The sequence below is a fragment of the Camelus bactrianus genome, chromosome 14, assembly GCF_048773025.1.
Source record: "Camelus bactrianus isolate YW-2024 breed Bactrian camel chromosome 14, ASM4877302v1, whole genome shotgun sequence".
Classification (NCBI taxonomy): domain Eukaryota; kingdom Metazoa; phylum Chordata; class Mammalia; order Artiodactyla; family Camelidae; genus Camelus; species Camelus bactrianus.
Window position 1 is genome coordinate 5495114 of NC_133552.1, and position 21092 is coordinate 5516205.

General features: G+C 51.5%; 1 protein-coding gene across 2 annotated transcripts in view; it reads right to left on the reverse strand.

Annotated features, from left to right (window-relative positions):
* SLC7A1 (solute carrier family 7 member 1) overlaps positions 1 to 21092 on the reverse strand; it is a 66152-nt gene that overhangs the window by 30337 nt on the left and 14723 nt on the right. For both annotated transcript variants that reach the window (XM_074377992.1, XM_074377993.1), the window contains one exon: positions 1652 to 1754. The gene's annotated coding sequence lies outside the window, so the exon portion shown is untranslated. The remainder of the gene's footprint in view (positions 1 to 1651; positions 1755 to 21092) is intronic.

Here is a 21092-nt window from a genome sequence, read left to right on the forward strand (position 1 = left end):
GGGGCTGTGAGGGCCCTGATCCAGACACGGCCCGGGGCCTGTGCTGCAGGCCTAGAAGCCAACGAGGGACCCCTGCCCCGCTCATCACAGCACTGCTGACCCCGAGAAACCAACATCTGAGGCTTTTCACTCAGATGTGAGTAGTCCCCACAAGGCTGGGTATTGGTAACAGAGGGGCAGACTCTAGAATCGTCCCTAAGACAGCAGAGACACGTCCGCTATGGCAGCAAGAGGAGGGACAAGGCAGAATGAACTGGCCCTAACTTAGGGTGACTTAGGCACTTTTACTAAACAGTCCCCTAAAAGGAGAAGAAAGGAAGAGGATATTCAAGGCTTAGGATGGGAAAACCTCCCACCTCCCTGCTGCAAGGATCTCACCTGAGGAGAAGTGCACCTGGTCACCCTGCGCCTTTGCTTCTGACACTTGCAAGCTGCAACAGCCTCATCCATACGCGGGGGTTCAGAGGAGAAACCTCGGGGAACACAGGGCTGGGGAGTCCTGACCCCCTTGTCCCCCAAGGCAGCCTGTGGGCTCAAGGGTGCCGACACGAGGCCAAGGTCACGGTTATGCCCCCGACCTAGCTCCTTGACGGAGGGCTCGGCGAGGGCTGCTGACTCTGTGTGTGCCTTCTTCACGGGGCTGCGGACTCGGAAGCGAGACTGTGAGTGGTCCCGCGGGACCGTGAGAGCGTGAGAGGGAGCGAGGAAGGTCGGGGCGGTTCTTTTACAAACACACACACACACACACACCCCTGAAAACCTCTGTGATGAATAAAACAGTGACAAAAACGACAAAGTCTCCATACTCAGTGAACCTGTTATTTTAATCAAAAAAATAACCGGAGCAACAGCTTTCAAGCATTTTCACAGCAGATCCTTTTGCTCCAAACTACATCCTAAGCCAAATATAAGCATCAGGCAAAGCTGGAGCCGCTCTTACTTAAGGGCAATGGGGTCGTGGAGCCCTGCTGGCTGACCCTGACCTCCCCCCAGGGCCCCGGGGCTCCGAGGACCCCCTAAGGTCCAGCCTGAAACACGCTGACCGACAGCGGTCGTTACAGCACCGACACCCAGGAACCAGCTACGGGAGAGTCTGAAGTAAAGAGTGAAAAGCAGGGGAGAGGAACAGGAGCCAGACGAGCAGTCTGGGGGCAGGATGGAGACTGGCCTGGCCCTTGAACTTGAGAAACGGGAGGCTCCGTGAGTCAAAGGCAGACCCAGAACAGGTGCATCATGGCCCCAGTGCCGCGGCCGCCCCCGGGCGCCGTCCCTCCGAGGGCTGCAGACCACACAGTGCCTGGGGTCCGCGCCACAAGGGAGGGGACACCCTCTCTCCCCAGCACGCCCTGCTGACCAGGCCCTGGGCGGGAGGCCTGGCCATCCAGGATGCTGAGAGGTCGGCACGAGCTAGAAGTGAAGCCAGGAGTTCAAGAAGCCACCAGAGCGAAAAGGCAAGGCTTTTCTGATGAGTGGATGGGACGGAAGAGCTGGATGAGGCTGAAAAGCACAGCAGTTAGACACGAAAAAGACTATTTAGGGCTTACTTGTCAGTGAACTTAAAAAGCCAACGGCCAACAAAAGGCCTAAACAAATAACATTCCAGCACCAAAGAGCCGGCTCTCCTGCCGGGGTGCTGGCGCGCAGACTGTACCTGGACTGTGGCGTGAAGACTGGTCACCCCGGCACCCGGGGAGCCTTGGGTCCTGGACTGGAGCTCAGACGTCTCAGGAGGGACGAGATGAGGCTTCAGGCTCCTGGGAGACAAAGGAGACTGTTAAACTGTTTTGGTCCCAGAACCTCCAAGCCTGTGGTTGTCATAGGGTGGAATGACTTGGTTCAGCTGTAACACCAACCGAAAAAGGGGGGGGGGGGCATCTCACCACGGAGACGGAGCAGCATCGGGTGGGGGCACCGCCGACTGGGCAGGGGAGACAACGGGGAATCGGTGTGGGCGGCCTCCAGGCCAGAGGATCTACACATTCGTTACCTCCACTGACATGTGAACGTATCTCAAGTAAGAATGACAGCAAAGGATCGTCTCAACAGACGACTTGCACACGTCGAGGGCACAGAGATGGAGCTGCGAAAGCTCGGGGGCCGTGTGAGGGGCCACCGAGGGGAGTGAGTCCTCTCCTGACACTGGCACTGAGGGACTGAAAATCTTAGCTTCATCCTCAGGAAACAGCGGGACTCCCACCTGTGCAACGGCCACTCTCCCACCCAAGCTGCCCCTGGCATTTGGCATCGGAGTCCCAGTGCACGGTATGCAGCCCTGGGGCACTGTCCCAGCCGGCACTGAGTGTCCCCTCCCCTGAGACTTCAGGAAGGGCCACAGACTGCTGTAGATGGAGGAATGCCCCTGTCACGACGGGCCTGCAGTCCCGGAAGGAATGGGATTGAGGGCTCAGAGTGGCCACTGAAAACAGCGATGGGCACTCCCCCAAGGGGCACCGAGGAAGAACCTCCCGGGCGAGTGGCACAGACAGTTCTTGTTTCCTCAGTCGTCCCAGTTCTCCACTGCACACACCCCTCCGCTCTCCCGGGGAGGTTTAGTGACACTTCCTGAACACGATTTGCACCTAATGTGAACCCACAGAGAATTACTGCTGAGCCAAAAACGCACACGAGGATGCGAGTCAACAGCTAGTGTTTTATGGCTTCAATGCAGCAAACCAGGTTTCCAGGAACCCTGCTCCGTCCCAACCCACAGTTTCCGTACGTTCATTCTGCGTTAACATCTCATTTTTTCCCACTTTCTACTTTGAAACGAAAATGTCCAAACGTCTGGAAAAGTTAAATGAACATCTGCATACTCTTCATCTACGTTTGCCAATATTTAACATTTGACCACATTTGCTTTTTTTTTTTATGTAAGTGTACACTTTTCTCATGAACCATCTGATCAGGAGCTCTAATAGCTACCATGACACCTGACCCAAGAATTTTGGTAACTCCTAAGAATGACACTCACCTGAGTAATGGTAAAGCCACTATCACGCCAAAGAAACTGAACATTCATTCAATAGCCTCTAAAACACAGCCCATAATCAAATGTCCAAAGTTGACAACATATGGCTACTTGTCTATCTTGTGCCACGTACCCCAAGAGCAGTGAGAGAAACGAGGATGAATGAGGCTCACAGCCCGCAGATTCACCTGTGAGTCCGTCTTGGTAGAAGAGCAAGTCGTGGCTCCACCTGGAGACTCAGCAAGGCTCTGCAATCACGTGCTGCTTATCCAGCGTCCACACAGAGTGGGAATGAAACATACGAACTGGGAGGCCTGAATGTGACAGCCAGAACGATGCCCCCCAACCCCAAAATGTCCACATCCTACTTCCAGGAAGCTGTGACTGCGTTAAGTGACACCACAAGGAGGAGGTAAGGCTGCAGAAGGAATGAAGGTGCTAATCTGCCAACCCTGGATGAGGAGACATTCCTGGGGTGGGTCTGATGTAATCACCGGGTCCCTGGAGGATGGGGGAGGAGGAGGAGGCAGTGTCAGAGGTGTGGACTGTGAGAGGCTCCATCAGCACTGCCGGCTTGGGCTGTCAGGGGACCCGCCCCAGAAGCCGAGAAAGCAGCTGAGAAAGGCCAGGGAGCAGGCTCTCTCAGGAGCACACCCTCCAGAACCTGGACTTGAGCCCAGGGAGACCTATTTCAGACTTTTGACCTCTAGAACCATTAGAGTAATAAATTTACGTTGTTTTAAGCCATTTTTTTAAATGTAGAGGCTTGCAGCAACATGGATGGATCTAGAGATGATCATATCCAAGTGAAGTAAGTCTGATGGAAAAACAAGTATCGTATCACATTTATGCGGAATCTCATAAGAAAAAAACCCTGACACAAATGAACTTATTTACAAAACAGACACAGAAACATAGAAAATAAACTATGGTTATTTACCAAAGGGGAAGGTGGAGAGATAAATGAAGAGTTTGGGATTAACATATACACACTACTATGTATAAAATACATAAACAAGGACCTACTGTACAGCACAGGGAACTATATTCAATGTCTTGAACATGAAAAAGAACATATGTATATGTATACAACAGAATCACTTTGCTGTAGGCCTGAAACTAACACAACATTGTAAATCAACTATACTTCAATAGAAAATACCAAAAAAAAATTTTTTGATGTAGAGGCTTAAAGCAAGGCTGGAAACTGTCAAAATGCTGAGGGCTGGGGTCCAAGTCATGGATGGAGACTGGCCAGCAAGACCCACGATCGGACCTATATTTTAGGAAGAAAACTCTGGAGTGAAAGGAACAGAACAATGGACGGCGTTTGTTGCCAATGGTAAAATTTAAGCTTTCAAGCAAAAAACCCCTAGAATTTTGGAAAACTTGCATCTGTCACCAAGATCTCAACCAACAGCTCCCCAAAACTTAAAAAGAGTTTTCTGACGACACTGGTGGTGTTATTAACAAATGTGTTTTTCGAAAATTATTATATGATAAAATCTGTCAACATTTGGAAGACCTGGATAAGACAGTAATTCACTGAAACAGAATCACACACGGGTAAGCGGTTGATTCAAAGTACAAAACAAACCCATTTTAGGGTACGAGAAGCTCCCTGACATGGTGTTAGATCCACGGGGAAACCAGCTGCCTTTGAGGCTTCGTGCAGCATCCACAATTATCTGAAAAGGCTACTGACGTACTCCAAGCACGGATCTGAGGCCCCGTTTTCTTTATTTCAGCTAAAACCGCACATCAGACGCGGGGGCAGTCAGAAGAATCAAGCAGCCTCCCATTAAGCTAAACACTAAAGAGCTTTGTAAAGAGGTGACCACCACCACTCCATGAGCTTTGTTTCGGAAAACCGCTGTTTTTCATTAAAATGTTTTATGTGGGTTTTTTTTTATTGTTTATTGTTACTTTTAGCTGGACCAATACATAACTATTTCAAGTCATTTGAAACTTTAGCTTGTAACGTGACACCTCTTGGTAGGTTCAGCGCCCGTCGTCCTCAACAGCCTTTGCGAGTGCAGGGGGTTCTGAGGCCCAGCAGTCTGAGAACCGCTGCGGGGTCCCCGCGGAGCAGACACAGCCACGCTTAACGGAGGCGCCCATCGGGAAGGCTGCCCCTGCTTCTCCAGCAGGACCAGCAGCCCGACAGCCGCCACCCTCACTGCCCCTGTCGCAGTGGGGAAGCAGTCACTGCTCAGCGTGCGCGTGCAGAAAGGCGGGCCAAGCGTCACCCAGGCTGAACCCTGCAGGACGGGAGGGGCTGGCACGCACACACGGCAAGGGCATCCGCTACTGCGCGCCTCTTTAATCCAAGAACATCCCCACCAATTTACCGTATTTCTTCAGACCTGAAAGTTCACTTGTTAAAAAGAGGGTAGTGAGAATGCCACATCCACCTCACACCGACAGAATCTGAGTTCACTTATTTCATACACACAGCAAGCAGCATTCCGCCGCCACCCGTGATGGGCTCCCGAGGGCACATGGCCCCCCACAGGCGTGGCCACGACACCACGTGGCCCTGTGCAGTGGGGACACCAGCACGCTGGCAGAAATACGTCCATGAAACAACCTGAGAACATCAGACACGTATCCACTGAATAATTTATAATCAAAAGGAATCAGGCCTTCTCATTAAATACACTGGCAGGAACTACTAAAAATGTCTCCTGCTGTATTTTATTAAACATGATGCCCACCTCTGGGGCAGCTTAAACAGCTGCTGCTCCTGTGAACGCGTTTGTGTATCGTTCACGTCACAAATATCCTGAGTGCCAGATACAGTTCTAAAAACACGGGCACTGCAGTGAACTAATTAAACCCAAACCCCCGCCTTGGCAGAGTTTCCATCCTCCGACTAGGAACACCTCTCTGAAACGTAAGGATGGAAGAAACATCAAAGGGAGGTGGCACGCCTCTGACCCCCTAAAGCAATTCCATGAGATTACTAGAAATAAGATGAGCCCCAATTACACAAGCAAGTGCTGCAGCCTCGAGAAGGTCAGATACGAGCGTGACTGTAAGGAGTGAAGCTACAGGGAACAGTCAAGACAGCTAGCGGAGTTGTTAAGTCTTCTGGCTCCAGCCGAGCACTGCGGCAAGAACAGAGCTCCCGGGGGGCGGCCACGAGAACACGGAACAGCCAAGGCCCCTCCCAAGGGGATGAGTGGGGTGTCAGAATCCTGGAAGGAGGGTATCTGTAGTTTGAAAAAGCAAACACGAATTCCATTTTTTCTTTGGCGTGAACAGTTCTGAAATTTCAGCCTGAGATTTTTGTTTGGTAAAAGCACGGACGAAGGGGCTGATAGCAGGACAAAGGCGTTAGTACCTTTCCTGTTCCAGGAAGAGGGGGCTGATGGACTTAAAACGTGAGTGTAGGCAGCAGCAGGGAGGGCCTCAGGCGCCACCCAAGGATCCAAAACCGTCCCAGAGACCCTCACACTTTGTTCCCTCTTTCCCTCGTGAGCCTGGAGGACGGGCGCCAGGAACTGACCATCACAGCAGCTGCACCTGCCGCACGCCGGGAGCTGGCCGCTCCGGAATGGTTTTCTGGACCAGGGGGACCTGGGAGCCATCTCCTCTGTCCTTGACCCTTCCAGTCCTGAAGCTCTGCATTTTGGATTTATCCAGAAATGAGCAGACTGTCGTTAACTGAAATATACACTCACGTACCAGAAAGCAAGGGACGTTTACACATCGTGCCCCAGGCACCCCCACCCTCCTGCTGCCCACGGCTCTGCGATGGCAGCACTCACCCACCGTTTCTCAATGGAAGCGGATTCCAGCTGATGACAGGGGTCTTATGAGGAAGGGGTCTCCCAGCTAATGGTAATGGCTCCCCAGAGAAACTCATGGAATGGATTCCAGTGTCCACTTGAGTGAGAATGTGACTGTCTCATCTCTCCCCACAATTTCCCATGTATTCCCCCATTCCACCTTGATTTGGGACCAACACCAGTTTCTGGCAACCCCTGAAGGCGTCAACAATATTTAAATATAAAAGCTGTTTGAAAGACTGCATTCTGTATAAACATTTGTGGTTCTACAGCACTCATTGGGGGGAAAAATTTACAAACTCTAGAGGAAATGTGGTCAAGGAAGTAACAGCGATATATTAATCCTACCCCGCAACTGTCAACAATTAAAATTACCCCAGTCTGTTCCACACCAAGGAAAAGGCCGCTGGGCTCTCAGCCTGATGATTCGTCCTTTGAGATGCAAAATACTCCACAAAAGGCTACAAAATCCTCCCCTGCCGTGCACTGGGGCCGGCAGGGAGGGTGACTCTTCCTCTCAGGTAGAAATCTCCTGGGAGGCTCCCCGGGGGAGGGGGCAGTGAGAGAGGCTGGGGGCCAAGACAGGGCTGTAGGGCAGCGGTTCTCAACCCGGGTGAGGATGCCCCCAGGGACCACCTGGCCACATGTGGAGACATTTCTGTGGCGTAGCTGAAGGTGGTGGCACTGGCGTCTAGTGTGTGGAGGCCGGGGTGCAGCTGGACATCCTACAACGCACGGGACAGTCCCCACGACAGCCTTGTCCGTAGCGCCACCTGCCTTACTGTATGGAACTGTGAGAGCAAAATGTTCCGTGGACACGTTTTCTGGAGTGAGTGGCTTAAAATTTTAAAATAATACTTTATTATTTTTTAAAAAACTACAAATACTGTCTGTGAATAAGCGTGCATTCACAAGAAAGCAAAACCTCGTCGCCACATCGCTGGAGAACCCTTGATGTCCCCGAACCAGGATGGAGAAAACTGAGAGGCAGGCAGATGATGGGAAAAAGTAAAAGATTCAAAACTGCACTCAGGACGAGACAAGCCTCTCTTGTTGATCCGGGTTCTTTGGGTGGATCTGCTCTTGGGGATCTGCTCAGGGTCACTGACCCGTGTGTGACGGGGAGACAAGGCAGGGATGGGACTGCTGGGCGGGGCCCCTGGGAGAGGGGACTGGGCACCTTCCCGGGGTCTCCAGGTGTGCTCACAATGCCCCCTCATCACCCAGGTGACGCGTGGAGGCTCACAGCAGGTAAGGGACTCGGGCTGGCGTGAAGCTCCCTCGCCACTCTCCAAAAAGGTCCTCTTGTCACGAAAAAGGCACCGCTTCAGTGTTTGTGCGGGAAGGACACCCCGACTTTGAGGTTCTGAAAGGGCACAAGGGTGAGGCGTGTGCCGCGGGCAGGGGTGGCAGCTTCTTTCCCAGAAAGCCATGAACCCCTATTCTTTTTTAACATCTGAGAATCTAAAAGACAAAATTTTAAGTTCTAAGCGTTAGAAAGGACCACGTGGCCACCGAACACGGAAATCCTCTCAGACTGTAGAAGGGAAAAGAGCAGGGCGGGAGAACAGTGGGCAGAAAGCGGACAGGGAGGCATGAAGAGGAGACTGACTTTCCATTCAGTCATTTCCCTCCCTGCACTTCAAATGCTCTCACCAATCATCCTCTGAATCCTACCCCTGGTCCAGCAATAATAAACACACGTCAGAAGTCAGGTATCTTCCCCGACGTCGGCGACAGTAACAACGATGGCTGACACTTACAGTGAGTGCCTGCTGCGTCCCAGTGCCCTCCGGTAAGGCACGGGTCACCGAACCCCCAAGCCCAGCCTCTGACATCTCCACAGCTCTCTCAACCCACTTCACTTACGGAAAAGCAGCGTCACAAAGTAGGCAGAAGGCGGAGCCTTGGCTCAAAACTCGGCGCTCTAACTTAATCCACTCCGATGCTCCTGAATTACTTTTCATGCTACTGAAACTCTACGTGAGACTTATAAAGGGTCCCCCAGGGCAATGGGCCATAATGTAGTTATAATAAAACTTTAATTAGAAGCAAAGATGCTCCTCCCACTTTGCAAATACAGAGGCAAGGGGACGAGGAGGAATGGCTTTTGAAGACGGCCTGGGTTTCGACCACGGCTCACCTACCGACCACCGGAACGAGCCTGCGTAGGTTGTTGCAAACCCCACTTTCTTCCCTCCTGCATGAGGAAGCTGCTGCAAGGCTCACAGAATTGCTTAAAAGTAGTAAGAAGTTGAGATCGTGCATATATATGAAGCACTTCCTCGACTATATTGTTTGAGACTTTCTCTGAATAAGTGACGGAATTTCAGAAATGCTCTCTTTTCATTTCATCCTGTTTTCCAGCTGCACTGGCTTCTGGAATTTTTCTTCCAAATAGCTAATGAGTGACACCAACGGATAAATGCAGCCAAGGGGAACTGCTATTTAAAGAAATCCTCCCATTTAAGGGAAGAATTGTTTGACGTGAATAATCAGCTCTTAATTGCGCGGTGTGTCAATATTTTAAAAGAATTATCTCATTAATGAGCTGCTGGGGTCAACCGTGACGCCTACTCTGGATCTGGATATTTGCCATTTCCAGCTGCCAGTAACTTAACCCAAAGAGTTTAATTAAATAGTCTCTGCCAGTGAGGAAGTGATGTACTGTTGGAAAGGTGAGAGGGCTACTCAGGAAACGTACGGCTACGATGCCAAAAGTGCAGGGTTTTCTTCAAAATGAGCAGCAGAGAGGCCTGGGGGATTTCAGGATGGCGTCACGGGGCGGTGGTCCAGGGGGAGGCTGGGCCGGGCAGGTGGAGGGAGGGAGGCAGGCACTCTTCAGACAGGACAGGGCGTGGAAGAGCACCAGGGGTCCCAGAGGGTGGGGACCAGCCTGCCAGGACGGGCAGAGGGAGTGGAGGTCAGGCCTCCGCTGCCCACCATCCAGGCCAACCTTCTGCGAGACTTCTTGGCTCTACAATGCTTTCCCCTGCCTTAATCCACGGCCCCTCATGCTCAAGGCTCCCTCCTGCCACCTGCCAGGGCCCAGGTAGGACAGCCCATCACCAGGAAAATATGCTCTGGTGCTGTGGGCCCCAGGGGGGGGGGGGTCTCTCTCCCAGGCCCAGTGGGCGCCCCCAGGAGACAGACGCAGCCACCTCACCATCTCCTGCTCTGGCTCTTGGGCAGCCTCGTCAAGTTGCCTCCTTCCATCCCTGGTAATCAACACTTTTTATTTTTTAAAGCCACAGCACTGATGCAGAGACAGACCCTAGGGGACCAAGGACCCTTCACTGGTTCCCACTCTTGAAGGGCAGTGAGTGGGCTCATTAATTACCCACCTCTTTGCCAAGTCAAGGTCACAGCTACCCACCTCTTTCTGGGGCCCATGGGCTGGTGTCCATTGTTTCGCCAAGGCCTGCAAGGAGGAATGCAGTGATGGTTGCACAACAAGGTGAGTGGACTGCATGCCACTGAAATGTGTGCTTCAAAATGCATAGCAAAAGATACAACTCAAAAACTAAAGATTCCTCAAAAAGTGAAAGCTTATGCCACAGGCCCCAAGCACTCCTAGATATATAACCAACACAAAGGAAAGCAGAACACCGGCTACAGACACTCAGGGCAGCGTCATTCATCACAGCCAGACAGCGGTTAAACAACCCAAGGGCCCATTGACTGACACGTGGATAAACAAAATGTAGTCTATCCATACAAGGGAATATTATTCAGCCATAAAAAGGATGAAGTACTTGTTTACGCTACAACGTGGATGAACCTTGAAAACATTATGCTAAGTGAAAGGAGCCCGTCACAGAAGTCCGCACGTTGTGTTAGTTCGTGCATCTGAAATGTCCAGAACAGAGACAAAGCAGGCGACTGGCTGGGTTGGGGACAGAGAGGAGAGAACAGGGAGTTAATGCACCCGGGTCTCCTCTTAGGGTAATGAAAATTCTGCAAACGGTTGCTTAACAGTGGATATAATTTTTTTAATTGAATTTATACTTTAAATGGATGTACTTTATGGCTTTAAATTATATTTAGTAAAGCTGTTTAAAAAAAAAAGCCAAGAAGCATCTGATCCACAACGGCTTTCCCATTGAAGGCGCCTGGGCAGACCCGACAACTTCCACACACGTCCCATTGCTAAAGCAGCACTTTGTTCCATACATTTTCAATTCTGCTTTAAGTCAAAACTCCGCCACCTCTCCCCAAAATCAGTAATTATAGCTCTGGTTGCAGCTGGTAAGACGATCTCCACTCTATCTACACAAACCGCTCATTATATGTAAGAGTCATTTTACTTTGAGAGTTTCACGAATGTGAAATTAGCTGCTGTTTAATGCACCCTCCCTACACCCACTGCCTCGTCTTCTGCTGTTTCGTTAACACTGTGAATATGAGCTCGTTTCAATACACGGCTTAAATTTTCACAGTGACAGGGCACAGAATAATGAAACTGAGGAAGACTGCAGCATGTGCTGGTCTAAATGACATACTTCACTTAAGCTTCTGGCTCACACCGAGTAGGGGAAGGGTGCCCTCCACTCAGCGTCTGCGTACGGTCCAGGACCTCGGGGAAAACGGGACGGCTTTAACAGGGAATCCGATGAAAGTAAAAGATCATCTTGCAGCAAAAACCTGTGACCAAGCCTCCTGGCACTAGCACAGTATTTTCTAAGACCATCAAGGTGCACAAGCCGGGTGAATAAATCACCAGTGAGGCGGGGAAGAGACACGCCCAACTTGGGAAGCTGGAAGGAAAAACGCCTGGGAGGCAAATGTGGGGGGATCTTCCTGCACTGAGTGCCCAGCCTTTTGTCTGCCCAGGCACCCCTGGCAGGTGAGTTCAGGCTGCCCTCCAGCTTTTACAAGCCCAGGGACAAATCCCTGCGGGCAGGTGCGTCCTCCCACGGATGCGTCCCCGGCGGCGCGGCAGCTCCAGAGAAGCCTCAGAAGACGGATGAGCCTTGGATGTGGCCGGGAGGGCGGCCCGGGCCCAGGACCCGGGAGCCTGCCTGCGCCAGCCCAGCAGTTACCAAAGGGGATCGGGCAAGCACTCACAAGCCTTGGCCTCAGAATTTCTGTACTTTGATGGGCTAATTTGTTCTCTTGGGGCTAACCCGCTGGCCGTGTGCGCAGTCCTACAAAGGGAGGCAGCCAGCGAAACGTCACGCAGGGAGTGGCTGAGCCGCTCTCCCAGGAGGGGGCACCGCGCACCTGCGGGCTCTTCAAAGATGGCTCTGTCCTCTCGTTTTCACCACCAAACTTACACCAAGCTTCTTCTCCAGGAGCTTCTTGAGAACATTTTCACCTGCAGGGAAGCGGTCCCAACAGGCTACACGTGAAGCAGGAGAGAATCAGGGCACGCTGGTGCCAGGAAGGAATCAGGAGATGATCTAAAACGTCCCAGCCCGGCCTCCCAGGACACCACCCTCGAGAGTCTTTGCTGGAATTTGTGTGGCACACGTACTGTTATTCAGAATATTGTTCCTTAAAGGAATCCACCTTTTCATAAATAATTTTTTAAAGAAAACTCTGTATTACCTTCATAAATGGAGCACCACCAGCAGCAATCTGAAATCAGATATTAAACTCAGCCCCATCACCGACGGGAGGGCCATCTGCTTCCTGCAGGGACCCCGATGGGTGAGCCCTCCGGGGAGTGAGCCCCAGAGTGTCATGTCTGTTTCTCCTAATATTCGTAAGAATTAACATACTGTTAAGGTAACAGTGTTGGTCTGTGCTCTCCCTGAAATCATCGCACATGCAGCATTCACACAGCACAGCAGGGAAATAAGGGTCTCGTCCATGAGCTGGCAAACCACAGCCCGTGGCCCATTTTTGCACTGACCTCGAGTTTTGTGAAGTTGGTTGTTTTTTGTTTTTTGTGAAGATTATTATTTGACATGCATGGCCCCCAAAGCCTAAACTATTTGTTATCCAGCCCTTTTCAGCCCCGTTTGCTGAGCCCAGATCTCATCTATACCTTTAGCTACCTGTGAGGGGACCCAAGCCCAACTGCACTGACTGACCTAGAACCACAGCATGCAGGTCCTCGGGCTTCTAAGTAAATGAAGAAATTTTACCCAAGAGGCCATCAGTGAAATGCTTTCAGAATGGGCCTGAATCCAACCATTTCAACTTCACTGTAAGAGCTGTTTCATCCAAAGCAAACGAGGGGCGGGGTGGTGCGGAAGCTGCACAAGTCCTCCACCTCATCTCAGGCCTCCTCTGCCCTTGGCCACTCCCCCCTCCCACCAGGCTGGGCTCACCTGGGTGCCTCCTCACCGATTCGCGCACTGGGGGCGGGGAGGACGGAGGCCCCTCTGTGGGAAGATCACCCTCATTACCCCAGGCTGCTAGCACCACCAGACCACCCGGACCCCCTGCCCTGCCTCTGTAGGCAGCTGTTTTCTTAAACTCACCTCTGATTACCCCATTTGAGAGGGCTCTGTTCCCTGCAGGGGCCCTGATGGCTACAGCCTTACATCATAAGTAAGCTCTGGATGTTTGCAGCTGCTGCTGCCATCTCAGAATCAGCAGTCCAGGCCCACCCCACAGACAACACCTCTATGATGCGGCCGCACAGCTGGACGGGGCTTTGAACCATCTGGTGGTCCCTCTTGCCTGTAGAGTGGGCAACACCAGACACACCTGACTCTCAAAAATGCCCAGAGATTTTAGTATTTTATTATAACAACACATTGCATTATAAAAAGATATTTTTTAAAAATCTTCAATTTAATAAAATCTTAGCAGCTCGTGTGTGACAGACAAGATACTGGGTCTTGCACGTGCATAAAAATCAACAATCAATCATCACTTTATTAACGAGGCGCCCGAGCCTCAGAGAGCCTCCGTGGTGCTCCCAGGGCCTAATCGGCCAGCATGGGAGTCGCCAGCCCCAGAGACCCACCTGGGGTCACCTGTGCGGCTGACCGAGTCCCCCAGTAACCACAGCACAGCCACCATCTGGCCGTCCACAGAAGTCCCATTCACATTACACAAATTAGGTCAAAAGAAAGAAAAGGTCAGGACTGGGGCGAGGCGGAGGGAGGAGAGAGGAAGTTTTCTGACATAAGACGGAAACTCCCTCACAGCCACAGCTGCACAGCTGCGCCACCTGGATCGGCCCACAGAGTGGAAGCGCCTCGCAGCCCCTGCCTGAGGGGCACCCCTGGACAGGTGCGTCACGGTGTTTTCACGGCACAAAACGAAATGGAGGACAGCCTCAGGATGAAAAGACCGCCAGGGCTCTGGGCACGCGGGCAGGGCTGGGGCAGCTTCCTTACTGATCTGCTGAGCCGAGCGCACGTGGGATGGGAACACTTCCTCCTACAGCCCAGTTTGCATCTGCTCGCTGACCAGAGGGATCAGAAGGCCGGCTCCGCCACCCGCCATGCTGGGCGAGGACAGGCAAACAGCCTACCCGGCTTTAAGGGGTTAAGATGCCAGCCTCGCTCACCTCCCCTACAGTGCCCACCCCTTCCCCGCCTGCTCCCCTGCTGGAGATCTGGGAGCAGAGAAGCAAATGGAGGTTAAAACCTCAGAGAAAACTGGATTCAAAATGTGGGGGGCAAGTGACTTCCGTCCCTGGGTCCCCCTTCCCCCTCACCACAGGGGGAGGTTCAGATGGACAAACAGGAGAAGGCACGAGGGGCTGCTGGCACAGAGTGAGCACTATGCATTCACTGCGCCTGCTCTTAGCTTCTCATCTGTCAGAGATCTGACTAATAACCAGCCCGGGAAGCACCGCGGAGGCTAAGCAGGCAGCCTGCACACGGACTGCAGTTACTACAGGAAGGGGCCCTAGCTGAAAAGCACTGTGCAAATATGTGGCTTAAAAAGTAAAAATAAGTTCCTCGTTTGGTTTATCTCCATCTCTACTAATTCAGATGGTTGAAGGTTTGGAGAGCTGCTGTCTTGAGATATTTAAGTTGACTTGAAACTATTAAAAATATAAATGTTATGTATAAAATACATGAAAAAATATATAAATACAAACATTATAATTGAGACTGAGGTTTTAACCACTGATTTCTATTTTTACTAAATACCGTGGTTTCTGGGCCGAAGTCGCCCACGATGTGCGTGTCAGGGGCTGGCGGGGACCACGGCCGTGGAGGCTCCGCAGTATCCAGGGGCCGGCACTGCTCTGGGCGCCTCCTGCACAAGTGAGTGGGTCCCAAGGTGGGGTCGTGGGTCACCCCCGACGACGCCCCTGACTCAGGGGCCCTTCATCTGTTTCGCTCTCGTGCCAACTTTGGATGTTTAGCTCTCGTTCAGGAAGCGAGATGCTGCTTTACCTGCTCTTGGTGGGGCGGCCGCCCTGACCTCCGCTGTGAACTCGGCAGAAAACTCGTGCCCAGTTGAGAGGCCACTTTCCACCCTCTAGGAAGCCTGGACGCTCACAAAGCCCAGTTATTTGTTTTGCCAAACTGTATATACATTGATTGGAAGTGTTTGTTTTCCGTGTCCCACTCTACGTCTCTAAAGACAAATGATTAAAGAATACTTTCAAGGGCATTTTCTTCCGCTCATCCCTTCCAGCCTATTACACCAAGCGGCCCCACTTCCTGCCTTTTAACTTACATTTCTGTCAGCGTATCATCCACTCTTCTTTGTTGACCTTTACGTGTACAAGGCTGCTTCAAAACCCTTCTTCAAAGGAAAGGTCGGAGTGAAATGTCACCGGGAAGGATGCCAGCCGGCCAGGGGCTGGGGCGCCCTTCCCAGAGCTGAGCCCACCTGTGGGGTGGGGGTGGGGGGTGACACAGGCACCAGAGGCAGGAGGGAGGGTCTGCAGCCAGACCACCTGACCTACCCTGGTCACCACCACACCCAGTGAAGCCCAGCCCACCAGCCCGGGCCTCCCTGCGCCCTGCATCTGAGAGCTGCTTGTGGAGTATTCACCGCACACACACACTGTTAGGAACTGCAGGTGACAGAAGAAAGTTCTGTGGTCCCTACCCAAGAGGGACTTGTAATTTAACAAGGAAGAAAAACTAAATATTAAAAAAAAAACACGTAGGAGGGTTTCCAAAAGAGGGAGGATTGGGAAGCTGAACAAAACCACTAAGATTACTGCATTTGGACAATGGGACGAGACAGGAAAGAAGACGGATGTGACAGGGGGAAGGAAGGATGGACAGGATACAATAAATTACTGAAGATCAGAGGCAAGAGATGGGAATGAGTCAAAGGTAAGCTTAACATCTCAAGCCTGGGTGACTGGGAGACTGAGGATTCATAAAGAGGCAATGTCAAGAAAAACAATTTGGGCAGAGAAATCTAAATTTGGGTGTGGAAGTCCTGAGTTCAAGGTGAGGGTGAGACCCAAGTAAGACGCTGTGACCTGCTGATCTGACTCCATCATTCACTCTCCGCTCTGGTTTATAAAATACCAAGTGATGAGAGGTACATAAAAGAAGTGAATTAGCCAATACAGGAGATCAGTGCTGGTTCAAGCTCGTGAACCAGCGAACCAACCATACCAACTAGAAGTAACACACACCCACCGGCAGAAGCCAGCAGAATATGCTAAAAACTCAAATCTGCAAAATTTGATCTAGAAAAATCAGCTTGAGAGGAATAAAAGGCACAAAGAAGGAGTGGCAGAAGCTAAAGTCACCGGAATCTGTTATGGATAACTGGCTGGTACATGCAGAAACCTTTCTTGGAAATCTGAATGGAATATAATTTACCCTGATGAGAATAACTTCAAGAAATGCAAAATTTAAACAGTCTATCTGGGCTCTAAAAACTTAATTAATGACTTAAACTGAAGTTCACTTGGGGAAATATTTCCATCCAAAATTCATCTGTGATGATCTTTCTGATTAAAAACTTATATTCACAGAGTCAAAATATCCTCAGGTGAAACAGTGTGTCAAAATGTCCTTTGTTGGGCGGAACACACGGAGGTGCCCGGCACACAGCTGGGTGGGTGAGCATCTGAAGCCAAGCCTCCAGCAGAGGCTGACGCGGGGATCAATGCTGACAGAGGTCAGTGCGGACAGGGGTCCGTGCTGATGGGGAGGGAGCTCCCAGGAGGGAGGACGTCTGCTAAGACACCTGTGGGGAACAGCCTCATTCTTAAAAGTCCAAGGGGGGAGCATCACTCTAAGGAAGGGGAAAGAGCAACTTTAAAAATGAGTCCAAAAGCAGACGGACTTCTCCACATGTCTCCCCGAGGCCCACGTCCTCACCTCTCCAAGTGAGCCAGGAGCCAAAACAAGGCCAGACCCAACACAGGACGGTCACGTGAACGACACGTGATGGTTTGGTAGAAGTGGGTTCCAAGCGTAACATAATTATGTTCCAAATACTGCCAACAAATATTTTTTAGTGTAAAAAGTTATACTAAGAAAGTATCCACTGCTTATCTACAATTCAAATTTAACTGCATGTCCAAATTCGGCTAGGCATCCATCGGGGTTTGTGTTTGCTCAGGCTGGTAACCTGACCTGGGTGTCCCACCCCACACCCTCTGGCCCCCGACCATCAGCAGCCAAGGCCTTTCTGCAGCCCGAGTGGCAAGTAGAGACCCCCTCACGTCCTGTGCCTGGAGAAGGCTCCTGCCACGGACCAGGAAAAGGGGAGAGTCTGGGGGGAAAGAGACCGGCCAAGCGTGTGAAATATTTCAGAGAGACGACGGGGGTGGGGCTGACAAGAGAGTCCTGGAACCGTGTCATTAGAAGGAAACTGTCCAAAAGTGAGCAATTTTAGGAGGAGCTCTGTTCTCAGAGGGATGAAAATAGGTGCTGAGTCTGATGCTTGAGTCGGCTTCACCATAAAGAAGTGGGTTCCCGGCCCAGGCCTGCGGGGAACCGCACGGAACACGCCCCGAAGGCCAGCACTCTGGGAACGCCGGCCGGCGCGTGTGGGCACCAGCCACTGCCTGCCTGCTGAACAAACGAATGAATGAATGAGTCCCGTACTTCTCAAAGGGCTTGCTTTGAAATCTGAAATCTTACACAAATCATTGAAAATCAAAGTCTGGGGTGAAGCTGCCGTTCCCCGGCACTCCCCACGGCAGCTACCGCTATTTGGTCTCTACCCAGTTTGTGGGCTGAGGATTATTTGCAGTACGAATCACAGGCGTCCGGGCTGGGCCTAAACCAAACTAATGAACACAAACACCTGCTCTTCCACGCGATAAAGCACGTGTTAAGATTCACACGCATAAAGCAGAAGAGAAAGTCCACCACCTCCCAAACGAAAGCCAATCGACTTCCGAACGCATTCTTTCCTGTGCCCGTTTATGTAACTGCTGTAGCTGGTCTTTAGTTACAGGAGCGCTTAATCAAACAAACATCTGAGAACACCAGAGTTTTCTTATTTATACATAAAAGTATGGTTCAGGCCTGCGCCAGTTTCCCTTGCCCTGTGCTGGAAGAGATCCCAAGGACACCTTATCAAAACAATAAACTTCAAAAAGAGAAGACGACTTACGTTTTTAAAAAGAGAGTACTGTATGCTGCTTCTAATTTAGGATAATTCCCAGCATATTTTGAATTTTTATAAAGAATCCTTTATTTGCTTTGCTACTGTGAACTTCCCGTTCTGCATTCAAAGGCCCTCTAATTTAGAATTTACAAACACACTGAGCCTGGACAAGTGAAATTGGTGTTGGGCTTCTGCATACGCCATCCTTGACATCAAACATGCCCCATGCATCTGCTGCTAAAGGTTTGGGTGTAAAAGCGAGTTTAATGTACAAATTAAATGAAAGGTTTTTCATACCAAATCCTGAAAAATTTAAATTCAAATGGAGTCTATGTTCTTAGTACCCCTTTTTTCACACTTGGCCCAAAGGAATACAGCTCTGTCCTCACGTGGGGGGGGGGGCGCTGGTGCCAGCTCTGGTCACCTGTCACTGTCCTGCATGGAAGGACCTATCAGCCCACAGCTGCCCATTCAGAGCTGGAGATGCACTTTTATTATTCATTTCCACCAAACATCATCAATGCTTCATGTTGCTGAGTGCTTCTGCGAACAAGAGCAAAAACTCGTAGGACTGGCAGCGTCAAGGAATAGAATGCTTTCTGCAGGTGGAAAGAACCACACCACTATCTCAGACGAGACTGAGCAACGTTCTAACAGCAGGGAGTCAGTTACCCAACTGACACAGCTTTAACCTCGAGGGTCAGTCACTGCACTGCATCACTGTTTCTTGGGGTCCCAAATTCTCCCCACTTTCTAAAGGCTGACACCAATCCCAATCTCAGATCAGACCTATATGCTTCGTGGGGCTACAGATATGTGAGTTGGAAAGGAGCGGATCCGGCCACTGCTGCACCTGTGTGGGTGGCCTTACCTGCTCTGCTGAGGAGTCTGGTCACATGAGGGTACTGTGGTCTTTCCAGACAACAAATTCACCATCTCTATCGATGTCAGAAAGTAAACAGGAGGATGAGAAGGGCAGACAGAGGGAACGTGCAGCCTGTACTCAAAGCTCGGGTCAGCCACCCTCCTTGGTCCCCAGACTGCCCCGCAGGTGGGGTCCATCTGAAGGATGCAGGTCCCTTGGCTGGAACCCAGGTCTGTCTGACACCAAAACTCACACTCCTCCCGCTGCCCATCCAGGCGGCTCTCTGTCAGAAGAGCCCTCGCCCTGGCTGCTTACCTCTCCACTGCTGACTTTATTATTCACCTGAAGTTAAATGCCAATATGAAACTTAATGAATTATCAAAAGAAAGACACAAGGTCATCTCTAGAATTCAAATAAAACTCTGTACATGATGTGGTCTTCTGTTCCTGGGGCCTGACGTGGCTGAGGGCACAGTGAACTTGACAGTCAGATGGGGAGGCAGGTCCCCTACCCGGGGCCTCTTCTCGGTGCCACCCTGTCTCTGGGGCTGACTTTGCTCCCGTCAGCAGCCCGGTGACCTGGCTGGACTCCAGCTCTGATCCCATCCTCCCCCCAAGCTGGGCAGGGTGAGCCTGAGCAGAGCACCTAGCTGATGGGCTCCCACAAGCTGAACGCACGAGCCAGCTCCCAGCACCTTGCCAGAGCAGCCAGAGAAGCGAGCACGGGGCTGTGAGCGCAGGGCTGCGGACCCGGTGGAGAACACCCTTGCGAGAGCAGGAGATTCCTCCAGGACCTGGTTCCAAGAGGGGGCTCCTAATTCAAACGAGAGGCCTGTGCCTGTCGCGGGGCCACAACTCACTTTCCAAGGACTATGGAATGTGAACAAGACAACTCAGGTGGGCGCCTTGGGCACCAAGCTTGCCTTGCTCCCCCTCTGAAACGCCACGCAGTCCGGATTTGGAGAGCCAAGAATGTAAGAAACTGAATCTCGGTTAAACTTGGTCTACTCTGGCCGAGAGTCCTGTCTTTGGAGAAGCTGACAAAGCGCGCTTTGTACGTAGGCACGTCCCATGATAGCATTTCCAAGATTCGTGATAAACCCCAATCCCCCGCAAACCCCACCTCCAGCTCCCACGTGCCAGCCGACTGCGGATAACGACCTCCTGCTTTGTCCACTCCCCCTTCCGCCTCTGCCCCTCTGGTCCTGCCAGTGGCCAGCTGCGGGAAGCACTGCATGCCTGTTCTTTGTGCTGAGACATCTGGCAGTGCTGACTTGTCGGGGGCCAGCTGACCCTGCAGCTGGCCGGTAAATCCGTGGCTCGCCTCGCCGTGGCCTGCAGGAGTTTTAAGCTCAGGTCACATCTCTTTCTTTCTGCTGGTACCTCTGGACTGGGCAGTCCTGGATCTTTCGCTCAGCCCTCTCATGAGCCCTCCTCCATCTCCAAACAAAAGCCGAGGCTTCTTTGGTATTTGCAGACTAGAAATTTCCCCTCTCCTGTAATACAACCCTTATTGGATTTCTGTCCAGAGAGCAGATATTTAAGACATCTGAACTTAGCTCTACAATTGAAGTCTTTTTTTTTTTGCAGATTTGACTGTTTGCCATCCTTTGTCCTCCTTTGACCCTTACGTGAACTTGGTGCGCACTACCCAATACAAGGGCGTGCTATTTTTATATACACACATCTGTACAACCACACAGGAAAGCTGTCATCGCCGATCCTGCCCACTAAGGCAAATCCAAAGGACCTCGGGCAGAAAGCTCTTGAGGAGGTACTTGAAGCCGAGGCCCAGGAACAGCACTGGGGGTCCCAGTGTCTGTTCCCTGGCTGGTTTACCCCAGACGCAGCCAAGGCTGAGGGGCCACTGCAGAGGGAAGGCCGCCGGGATGCGGAGAGAAATGTAAGTCCGGGACCATCGGGTCTGGTCTGCTATTTCCTCCTGGAAGGCAGGTGTTCCGTCCACCCTGAGGCCCCATCCTTGCTGGAGAAGCAGTGACCCCTCCACGTC